Consider the following 11,836-nt stretch of genomic DNA (forward strand, 5'->3'; position numbering starts at 1 on the left):
AGTCCCTCCCCTTAAAACCCTTTAATTTTCCACAGTGTTCCCTTCATTATTTTGCTCCCAGCTCTGGCCCTTTATTATGCCGAGCATGTCGCCTATTTCCTCTACGATTTTACTGTGTAATCACGAGCAGGTCTTGGCTCCCTGCCTCCCCAAGCCCTCAACCAAACCCACTACACCCGATCACCATCCCAGAAGATAGGCATCCCGGTTGGAGCCCAGCTCTTGGCAGCTCTATGGCTGCACGCGTATTTGTTTGCTCGCCTCTCGTGGGCTCCAAACTGGTCGTTCACTGTACCCCAGAGTACAGTCCAGGGACTTTTGCTTTTCCTGATTTTTCTCCAACTGGTTTGTCTAGTACGAGTCCGTGTATCTGTATCTCTAGGCGTCGCCGGTAAGCCGCCCTTTTTTAAGGCTTCTGTTGGGTTCTTAGAAAGGCTGTACGTTTTCCTCTCCATCTCAATGCCAAGTTTATTTACCTCTCCAAATACTTACTTTCGCTGCTGGGAACACCAACATGGAACTAAGGGAAATTCGGGGGAAAACTCTGGAAGAAACTCTGAAGGAAACTCTAAAGGAAATCATTTCTTTAAGCCGATTTGACGCTGCCCAAAGACGGAAGGAAGTTGACCAAAACGATGATGCGTGTAAAAAATATTAAAAAAGGGGAAAACGTTTGGAAGTCGAGGCCAAAGACTTCAATCGTAACGATCGGTTACATTTCTGAGCAATCATGAATTTTAATGTGGAAAATTGACGGAATTAAATGTTTTTAAGGCAGCAGACAAATTGGTTTTCATTTACTGCAAAGTTAAACAAAGGAAGAACATAAACGGTCATTAAGATCATGCTTCATTAGGTAAATATAAGGTTTTTTCAAGATTTTTAAGGTTGAAAGGAAAATATTTTATGGGTATTGGAAAATCGTAATAAAAATTTCATGATGTAACAGGTAAACTCTTAACACTTACTTTAATATAACAAAATGCTTTCCCGAGATGAAAGATTATAAACAGCAGGAATCGGTAGTTAAAAATATTATTATTACCTCTCGTTAAAAAACTGCTCAATCGTTTAGCAAACCCCAGGCACGCCTTCTTCCAGAAACCCCGGTGTTCCGCCCACTCGGTCGATGTCCAATTGAGTTGTTGCATTTTTATGGCTAATTGATTTCGATCTCGAGTGGAGGAGGCAGCCTCCTTGGTGGTCAACGGAATCAGCACACAAATCCCTATACATTTCAGGCAGGCAAAAGGATACCGATAAGGATATTTTGCGCATCATCATCTTAATTTTCGGGAGAGGAAGGAGCAGGTCCAGGGAGAGATCTCCCTGAAATAATTATGGCAAACGCAGATTAGTTGCGGATGAATGGCCAGTTATCAATGGCACCCACAGCGAGGTCCAGATAGGATATATCTGGGGTCTCGCATCTCGGAGCTAATAAATGCCTCAATGAACTGGACTGTCAACAAAGCCAGAAGGAGGAAAAAGGATTCCCTTGCATTTCGGTTTTTATTTATTTGTCAGCTGACTGACCCGGGTTGTATTTTCATTTTTTTCCTTTTTTGTTTTTCCAACCCACTTGAGGTCCAGAGCCGAACCCAAGATAATATCTTCTAGTTTCCAGCCTGAGCTCGGTTATCTATAGTTTGAGCTAGAGCAAAACGTTTGAAAAGGGACAAGAACCAATATTTTGGCGCTCTTTTTCCTCGGCTCTGTGAGGAAAAATCCTTTCAAGAAAAGGATTTGCCGCAGTTGTTCTTTTTTTTCCCAAAGCCAATAACTCTTAACGGAGTGTGTGCGCATTTCGTAGCCGGTATCTCTGGACCCTGCAGCGGCTTAAGATTTCTCTATGCATATATTTCCCTAGCTGTAGTTTTTAGTTTCTCGTTTCCAGAATTTGCATGTGTGGGCTGCTGAAACAATAACCGGGGAATATTCATTAAGCAAAGCCAAACACAAACGGAAAACAAAACCACAGGCCAAGTTGGCCATTCTCTTTGAATATTTTCTAGTAATATTTTCAAGTTAAAGCGGGCTTAGGCTCTATTGTAAATTGATTAACTATTTCAACCTGTGTGTGCGTTTGTGGATTGTTCAGTTGCAGTTCTAAATGTATCTAGAATGCAGGATCTACCAGTACAACCTATATCCTGTGCAGTGCAAATGTGCGAAATATCTTTGTTCCTCCATGGGATCATCCCCGGCAGATGCCAAACTAGGTTTCCAGTTTCCCCGGGAGATCTACATATGGAAATTGCCCTGATCCCCGGCCATTGAGCAATCTGTCGTCAAACAGTTGCCGCCCCTAAGTCCCTCGTCCTCGTGCTCATCCTGGGTCCAGCTCATATGCAAATTATGCACAAATTGTTCAATTTCCTGGAAGCTATATAGGTTTTGTATTTTTTTGGCACAAGTGTTTCCATTCCACCGGAAGTTTTTATGGATTTTTCCAGGAAACTTTACAAAACAGTAGCTATAGCTCTAGATCTTGCATAAGATTTTATTGTTTTTTGATTTCCAGTTTTATTGTTATCCTTCGAGGAGGAGGGCTAAGCTCAGGCGGCAAGGATGCATAATAGTTTTTCACACTTTGCCGCTAAAATCCAAAGCATTTTGACTCGAATGTAAATTACTTTGATTGTTCAAACAGAGTGTTAAGAGTCCTTTATCTTTAAGGATTGTATTTTTCGGGGTTTTTGAAGGTGTTCTTTAGGAGAATTTCAACAACCTGGCAAGGGAGTTGATATAGGGTTTAAGGTATAGATATTTTACGAAGATTTCTCCTAGAAGATATCTTAGAAAAACAGTTATTACGTTTTTTTACAGATATTTCTTTTGATTTTTGGTTTAGTTTAACAAAATTATATAAGAAAATCTGTTTGTCAAGGCAAAAACTAGTTGTTTTTGCAAAACCCACAAAGTATCGCTACCTTTGACTTCTTTGTGAAGATACAACTTCAAAGATACTCACCGCAATTATGCAATTTTGCCATCTCATTGGGGCATGCTAATTGCCTTTGGCCAGAGTCCCAAAGAAATGAGTTGTAAATGAGCCAAAAAACAAGGGAGAAAGAGAACTTTTGGCAAACAAATCTCCTTCAAAGCGATAATGTTCTATGCACAGGAGTGACCTTAGGACAATGCTTTGAGGTGCTAGCCGCCAGGACATCATTAATACAAACCCAAAAAAGATGACACATGAAACAGGCCGACTTCTTCAACATTCTAATGATAATATCAAGAAAGGATTTTAAGAACCGCAACGGTAACCAATCGATTTTAGTATGTATTACCCAAAATACCTATGTGGTAGCGTGACTTTAGATACAAATCAAACAGTAAGCACACGCCCACAGCCTCAACTAACAAGCCGTGAAATTATTTTGGATTTTTCCTCCTGCTATATGTATATGGATATTTAATGAAAGATGTATAAATCAGAGGGAGAACCTGAAAGGGCAATTAAACTCCAGAAGTGGTCGAGAATCCTTCTAAAAAATTGGTTGAATGACCCTCGAAGATGATCGTGGGAATCCGTCAGAGAGCCACGTAACCCTTCGATCCCTGAAAATTAGATGATTGCATTTTAGTGTGTCATTAAAATCGGTCTATTTGTATGCGATCTCCTCGAGTGTTTCCAAGTATCCAACGAATCGTTTCATTCCCTTGCGTTTTAGTTTTTCCGTTACGAAGGAATCAAAACATATAATTTTCCCCCTGCCCCACAGAGGAGAGAAGAATCTCGGGGCACAGAGGAAAATCCAATACATACAGGTAGGGACAGGTAAACAATATATATACATAGGCAGGAACAATAGAACCTGTTTGACGGAGGGGAAATTTCCAACTGGAACCTGCCTCTTGCTGAGATTTCCTTTCCTGCTCAAAGGGAAATGGGAAAAACAAACCGAGAAGCGAAGGAGGGAAAATGATAAATGCTAGGCAAACAGGTTGAGGACAGGTACGGATCAGGTGAGGCTCTGGAAGGGGTAGCAGTAGGGAGTATATGTAGGATTGGGAGGAGGACTTATCTCCATGTAGTAGCCCTAAGCGAGGCCTGCACGTGGATGGTTTGAGGCTCAGGCTCAGGCCTAGGATCTAGCATTCAGAGTCCAGAATTCAGAATCCAGATCCAAGCATGATGAAGCCCTTTTCCCCCAGCACTTACAGACGTCAAAGGGCCCTCCTGTAACGAGTTTTTTGTATTCAGAAAGAGCATACACATACATCTCGAGTGTTGGGGAGAAGAAAACGAGTTGAGCATCTTGTGGTTTTTATGGGGGTTTGGCTTTTTCACAGATTACCAAACTATTTTCCATTCTTTGCCGCTGCGCAGGCGTTTCCAATGTAAATGACCAAACAAAGGAGTCAATGTGTGATTTTGGCCCTGGGAAAATATTCAACCAAAAAAAGGCTGATGGAGCTGGACAAATAAAGTATAGAAATTTATAGAGATTTTTGAAAAGGTCATCAGAGGCCATTAAAATGCAGATGAGTCTTAAAAACCTTGGTATTCTATTAAAGAAATATCAAAGTATTATTGATTTTGATTTAAAAATGAGGAGAGTAACTTTATTCAGGATATTTGCTATAAAACTTTATAGCTGATTTCATTTTTAAACTGATATTTAGATCCCCAAAAATAAATCTACTTTTATTAGGTTAAAGTAGCATCCTCGGACCTTGGTCTAACCCAGACATAAACATTGAAATTTATATGAATTCCCTTTGGGAATGTAAATAAAAAGTTTCAAACACATGTGGACAATGTTGCAGGACAACGTCTACATAAACAAAAACCCAGAGAGACTCTATAAAATCCCTTGAAGTCGCGACTTTTGACCCAAACTATTCACTGGACGCTGCTAATGAGCAGTCAGTCAGTCGAGCCGAAAAAAAGGATACTCGAGATGTTATCAAAACAGAAGAGAAGAAGCTGAAGGCAGGCAGGATAACGGTAGCGGCGATCGGTTTTCATTTAAAACATTCCTTTGGCGCTGCCGCCCCCGAATTTGTTTACAACTACGAGTTTATTAGGAGAACCCAAAAAATAAAACCAAGAAAAAAGAGAGGAGCAACTGAAACTGGAGACTCGCTGCCGGAGTCCTTGAAGTGGTCAATCCGTTGTCCCTGTGGCCATATGTCGTCGTCGTCATCCTTGTCGCTGGTGATATATGCATATTGGTTACTTTTTTCCTTTGGTTCTGGTGTTGATTGAGCAATTTGTGTGTGCCGCTATATAGTGTGCACCGATTTGGAAGCTGTCAGCGTGGCTGCTCCAATTTCATGGCCGATTTGGCTGGAAGAAAATGTGCATTCTAATTAACGATGGACCCTTTAGATGGCCCTGAAATTTGAGGACATCTGGCGTTTACCTTAATTGGGGATCAAGATAGTCAAGGATGAGGTTTAATAAGGGATTAAATTTGGTAATTTTTCAGAGAAAGAAAGCTAACCATAAAAGGGAAATCTTGCAGCTTTATTGCTCAAAAATAAAAATTAAACGTTACTTTCTATAAGATCTCCTATGCAGTTCTCCGAATCGAAACCATTTACAACCGCAAATATTATCTAATAATTGTTGGGTGGCCCAAACAAGTTGGCTCTGGCCCTTGAAAAGATCATTAGCAGGAATAAGATCGTAAAAAGTCATGACACGCGAAAATAAAGCAAGTGCCGCCCACTCAAGGTCCTGGGACAGGCATGAAATTGCAAAGGAGTACCGCTATCGATCCCTATTTCGATGCCGATCAGTGGTTACATGGATGCAGGGACCTCCCGGGAAATCAAAATGTTCAATTGCACACAATTGCGGGCTTGGAGTGGCGTCGTATAGGCCAGGACAAAGGACAATGGGCAAAGCAACCGAAATTTATAGGGACAAACACTGGGACCGACACAGTCGGCGCTTTAGAATCAAATGCACTGCGTCATTGGCAACCAAAATATATCATAAATGCACACAGGTTCCTTGTCCGAGTTGCCTTTTCTTTGGTTTTTTGTTTTTTTTGAGGTTTTGCCGCCGTTTTATGATTCCTTCGGGTGCTGCTGCTGCTGCTGGTGGTCGCCAGAATTCTGAGAAGAGTGAGCAAAATATTATGAGAAATAACACGGGGAGTAATTAAAGGAAGACCCAGTGTTATTTACACTTTTTAATACTTTTTTGTTTGCGGTTTATATTTATTTATTTGCCAGAACCTCCCATCAAGGACCAGGGATATTTGAATGATCAAATAATATTACTCCAAAGTGTAAACAATAAAATATTAAAGGGAGTTTAGCCTTGGCTCTTCGATCCTTTTGAGCCGCCTGAGCTGGCGGTTTGAGGGAGTTGTCAAGCCGATTATGATTTTGCCACACAAGTCGAGGTCGCGGGTTTTATGAAGGATTTTCGAGGCGCAGGACTTTCGGCCAACGTGTCAAATTGACAGCAGGACACTTTTCCGAAAGCGATTCTGCTACAATTTCGCACGGTTGGGCCCAAGGAATACCTGCGCCTGACCCACGCGGCGCTCGATGCGGGGTATCCTGCGATCCTCCAGACACTCGGCTCATTAAGCGTTCTCCTGGCTGGCGCCTATCCCGTGGCGTCCTCTCAGTTTGGTGGCTTTGCAATTAACTGCATTGTCTTTCTGCGCACGCGCAACGAGTGTCCTTTTTTGGGACACTAGTCCCAGGACTCTGCTGCGACACTCGCTGCGTTTTTCACATTTTTCACTCCTTCGCGCCTTGCTCTCTTTCTGCTTTTCCACTCCACCCGCTGGTTAATTGCCCAGGATTTGGCAGGACATTGGAACAGCGACAGCATATGGCTGATACGACCCCCCTTTTAGTCCTCAGACTTTGCCAAAAAACCATGTGCTGGACAAAGTGCTCCTGTGGAAACGCCCCACAAATCGTTTATTGATCCTTGGCCAAGCCTCTAAAGCAGAAACTGCCAGCCTTCGAATCGGGCAAATCGAACTCCTACCTGCCGCTGCACTTGAACTAATTGACAATTGAAAGGTGAGAGATTGCAGTTAGCTGATAGGACTGCTCCTTTGTGTCCTGGAATTTATTGCAGTTCTACAGATACAGAGAGGCCCGGTTCGTCCTTTGTCTGCCGCCGAGGTTTCCCACTGATTGCACCAAAACAAAGTGCCAGTTCTCTACGGCTCTGACATGGACTATTAATTTGATTTTTATGTGCACTTGCTGGCCCGTTTTTATGGCACTTTAATATATTTTTGCGCCTCGTCTTTGTTCGCTGGAAGCCACACAGGGACGAACAGGCCGACCTACTTCTATACAACGATCGGTGGTGTAACCTGAGCTGTGGATCAGCACTTGTTACTACGTGCCTCCAAAGCCCTGCAAGTGTCCATTGATGTGAGCTTCCTGCTGCTTCGCCAGCTACTGGCACTGTTTAATGTGGGAATATTCAATATGAGGTTGGAAGTTGTGCTTATCCTGGTTAGGAGACCTCAGAATGTATCAAATTCAGCCAGGTTCCAGTGAATCCCGCAAAGGAAATGTCACCAAAACAGAGCAGTTGGTTAATCGAGTGGCTGCTCTTGGTACTCTGGAGTTCATTAACACTATCTGGAGGATGGGTAATGGAGCATTAAGTGAAGCAAATTCTCTGGGAATATTGTAAATGTTAATTAAAGGTTGTTTATAAGGAGTTAATGGAGAAAATTACGGGATCTTTGGGGTATTTAAGCAAGTATCTCCATTAAAGATTATTTGTTTCAAGAAATATTCCAAAATAATTGTGGAATAGAAAATATATCCCAAAACTTCCAACTTCCAGACCTTTCCACTTGCCTTTCCTCGAAATATGTAGATCATGACCAACCCAAAGCCCAGCCCAGCTGGTGGCCAGGACCACCCCAAAAAAGGGACACAAACTTTCCCTTAGCAGCGGGCGGAACTTCCCACCGAGCTGGTTCCACTTGAAATGCTGGCCATATGTCATTCCTCCCACAGAGATCGCTCTTAGGGTTCTTTGTCCTGTTTTTCAAATTAATAATTGCAAACAATTCGCGCTGCAAAGGAGCCGAGTTTGGCAGCTAAAGTCACACACATGGGTGTCACATTTTAAGGCAAAAGAAGGAGTCTGAGGGTCCAAGAGTCAGTTGGTCAGAATTACCAGGCAGGCGCAGCATGAACCACCACCCATGTGTGGGCCAGATGAGAGGTCCTTGCTGGCGTGCGTGACCGTTACAAAGCAGGATCTAGGATATGGCAAAGCGAGTGCGGGTGCGCGCGTCAGTTGGTCTGCAAAACGTAACCCTTAAAAGCCAGCCGGCAGCCAAGGATACGAGCGAGCCTCCCTCGCCTAATACCGAATGATAAAACCACCCCGAGATCTAGTTTAAAATGTGTGTTTTCACCTATCTGTAAGCATATACACTCGAAGGCGACCGCGCCCACATTGCCCTAACGGTTGGCCTGGCTGGTTGTTATCCTAGAATATTTTTATTTTAATTGTTATGGTGATGTTGGCACGAGCCACCAGCGGCACCAGTCCCGCCAACATATGTCCTGCTGGCCAATGTCATTGACTGTTTCGTTCTGTTTTGTTTTTGGCGCCCAATTCCCCGCTGGAAAACTCTCCTGCCATACGGGGGTTGTCCTGTGGCCCAGGAAAAACTGTTAGTTCACCAGGAACTAACTGACTTCCGAATGAAATGCACCACCACCACCGCCGAGCGACCGATCAGCGGAGCGCGACCAAATTATGCTCAAGTTGTGAGCTGCAGCGCTTGGCTGGCTACCGCCGACGTCTTCTGGGTTTGGGTTTGGGCCTTCAACTTCGACTTTGCCTTTGGCCGGCGACCTTTTGGCCTGGCCTGGAGGTAGGGTAACGGGTATATGGGTTTGTTTTGGGTTCGGGAATGGGGCGAGAGCACGCGCTTCCACATTTCCATTTCCTCAACTTCCTTGCGGCCGAAAATGTAATGAGTCGGCGATGTCAGGTGCATGTGCTGCATGCTGCAGTTGGAGAAAAACACAAAGAAAAGACACTTAAAATTACACAGGCACACCAAGAGGTAATTTCATCATCGTATCTCAAAGGATATCACTCATTATTATCTCTATGAAATTCCTAGGGAGTAATAAGTTTCGTTAGAATGTTTTTATTATTTATATGTTTGGGATTTGGGGAGATATTTACATTTTTTTAAATATATTAAATTTTATAGGATAAAGACTAATAATTTCCTTGACACAAAGTATTTTTCAGCACATTTATTTTTATTAGCATTTTCCTACTTCCAGTTGACAGTTTTTCCCTCACTGTAATTCCGTGGTGACCCCGACCACGACCCCAACCCTCAATGGGCCAAGAGTTTTCTTGGCCTCTCTGCTTTCCTCCTCTACCCCTCTCTCTCCCTCTATCTCCTTCCCGCGCGTAATTACAGCGGCCAAGTCGAAGTTTTTCCTTGTGGAAAAAAAGGGGAAGGGGGCCAGGTCAAAGAGCTGCACTGCCACGGCGACACCGTGCTCATTAGACCAAAGCATGGCCTGGCCGCAGAAGGCATCGGGGGTGCTTGCCGAGACATCTGTATGCAGCACGAGCTATGCCTAGGCTCCCATGTGTCCTTATGTTTAGCGCATTTCGTTGTAATAATTTGAAATTTCGATCAGGTGTTTCCCTCTTTATGCATCTTGGCTTTGGCTTTGTGAGCGTTGAGCGTTGAGCTCGCCGAACCGTGTAACGCAACGGTGGCAAAGTGGCCCTCTCCACGTCTTGGCTTGGCTCAAAAGGCTCAACAAAACAAAGAAAAAACGGGGCAGGAAACGGGCTCGGAGCTCGGAAAAAGCGCGCAATTTCGGGTGGTTTCTCGAGCTCGATTCTTGAGCTGAACTATTTGGCATTTGAACCGTGTCGAGGGCCAAAAGTGCAACGATTTTGCAGGCAAGTTGCAGGTGTGTTGCCAGCTCAGCTGCCAAGAGGCAGGCAGTATATATATTTTTATTATATAATTAAACAGCAGAATAAAAAGCCTTGACAAGCAAGTTGAGATAATATTTACAAATTTATCAAGAGTTTGACTAGTTCTTGGCCAAGTTTTACTCTTTAAATTAATGGCTTAAACATTACCTTCCAATAAATTATTCCTTTTCCTGTGATTAAAATACTATATCTTCTGTAATATATACCCAAGACAATGCCCACTCTACACCCATATTGCTTCAGCTCGATCTGCATCGCCCACTCCTTGGAGCAAGCAAGTGGGCACTCCTAGTTGGCATCCAACTCCAGCCTCCTCCTTCGTCGGCTTTTGCTGTGTGAACTTATTGAGCAATTTTATATATACATATATCTTTTTTTTTTGGGCGGCAAAGGCGGACTCTGTCTCTCGTGTGCAGACGATGAGTGCAGTGCGAGTACTAATGAGTGCCGGATCAAAGTCAATTTCGGTGCCCACGTAAAGTCACGCAATATTGTGTGGAGGCAGAGCAGGATGCCAGGATTTGGGACAGAAATCAGAATCAGAATTGGCAAATGGAATGGGTAAAGGAGTGTACAACGCAAATTATTCTGGAGGTTAAGAACTCTTACGAGGGGTATTTTAAAAGATGGATAAAGGTTGTAAATGAGTTAAAGTTATTTAGAAAATATTTTAATAGTAAGAAAATGAAAACTATTACAGAAAGAATATTTAGACTTTTATTTGATATTCTAATAAATATCAAATATTATTTAGTTTAAAAGGGGGAATAGAGTGAGTTATCCTTCTATGTATAAATGAATTATTAAAATTCAAGTTTCTTAAAACCCTAAAAAATTATAAAAATATAATATTTTTTCTCCTAAATTCCCTTAATTTTCTAAAGAGTATTTCCTTCAACGACTATTCCAACTTGCTATTCCTTCTTAATATCCTCCTGCAATTGCAGCAGCAAGTTCCTTTGTTGTGGAAAAAGCGTGCAGCGCACGTACCTTTTTCGAATTATGATCTCTGCAAAATTGAGTTTCTGGCTGAATGGATATTCTTCTTTTTTTTTTTGGGGAGTGCTTAACCGAAAATTGCCGAAAAACGAGCGCCGAAAACGTGAACATGCAAATCGAAGCGAGGAGAGGAAGGGGCAAAGCCAAGCCAAGCCAAGGCATTCCCTCTGAAACCGATCCGCTTAGGAAAGTGCATCACTGACCACCGGACAATGGCTTCAAAATTAAAATGAAAAAACGAAACCGTAAAGGTTAAGCTGTCCAGTTTTCGGTAAAACAAACAACTCGAGAGCCGGACAATAGAGCAGATCGGAAGCGGCTTTTCTAATGCAATTAAAAATTTCTTGTGTCGTAAGTCAAATGCGAATCGAAGCGTAACCCGTTGGTCAGGACCAAGTGTTTGTTTAGTTGCGGTCAGTTGCGTTTGCTCAAAGGATCAGTTGTAACCGATCCCGACTCGATTCCAATCCTGCTCCTGCCACTGCCTTCCCCCAGGGGTCAGTCCAAATCGCGTTAGGCCATCAAAATGCCGAAATTAAGCGTTAAATGGAAAAACAAAAGCTTAATCTCAAGGTACAAGGCTATGAAAAGACAAACTAAGCGACGCACAAAGGGGCCATAATTGCGAGCAAGACGCCGGAAGGGGTCACCTCGTGCATTCCGCGACGTTGCAGGGGTTGCAATGGGTTAAGATTGGGCTTAGGAATAAAATTATGACCACGATGGGGTGGACACTTGAACCCGTTCGCTCGCCCGTTCGCTGGCGGAAACCAGTTTCCCGAAACTCGAACTGCGGTTATTTGCCGAGTTTTGACGCTGGCCGCGTAATGAAGATAAACGATTTACAATAAAATTTTATTGTTCTTACAGCGCTGAGACCTACCGGGGACT

General features: G+C 43.1%; 1 protein-coding gene across 1 annotated transcript in view; it reads left to right on the forward strand.

Annotated features, from left to right (window-relative positions):
- The window catches only part of LOC108075696 (uncharacterized), a 60,707-nt gene extending 48,871 nt beyond the window's left edge, over positions 1-11,836 (forward strand). Inside the window, 1 exon segment of the mRNA XM_017168220.3 lies at positions 11,816-11,836. The gene's annotated coding sequence lies outside the window, so the exon portion shown is untranslated.

Source organism: Drosophila kikkawai, chromosome 3R (genome assembly GCF_030179895.1).
Source record: "Drosophila kikkawai strain 14028-0561.14 chromosome 3R, DkikHiC1v2, whole genome shotgun sequence".
Classification (NCBI taxonomy): Eukaryota; Metazoa; Arthropoda; class Insecta; order Diptera; family Drosophilidae; genus Drosophila; species Drosophila kikkawai.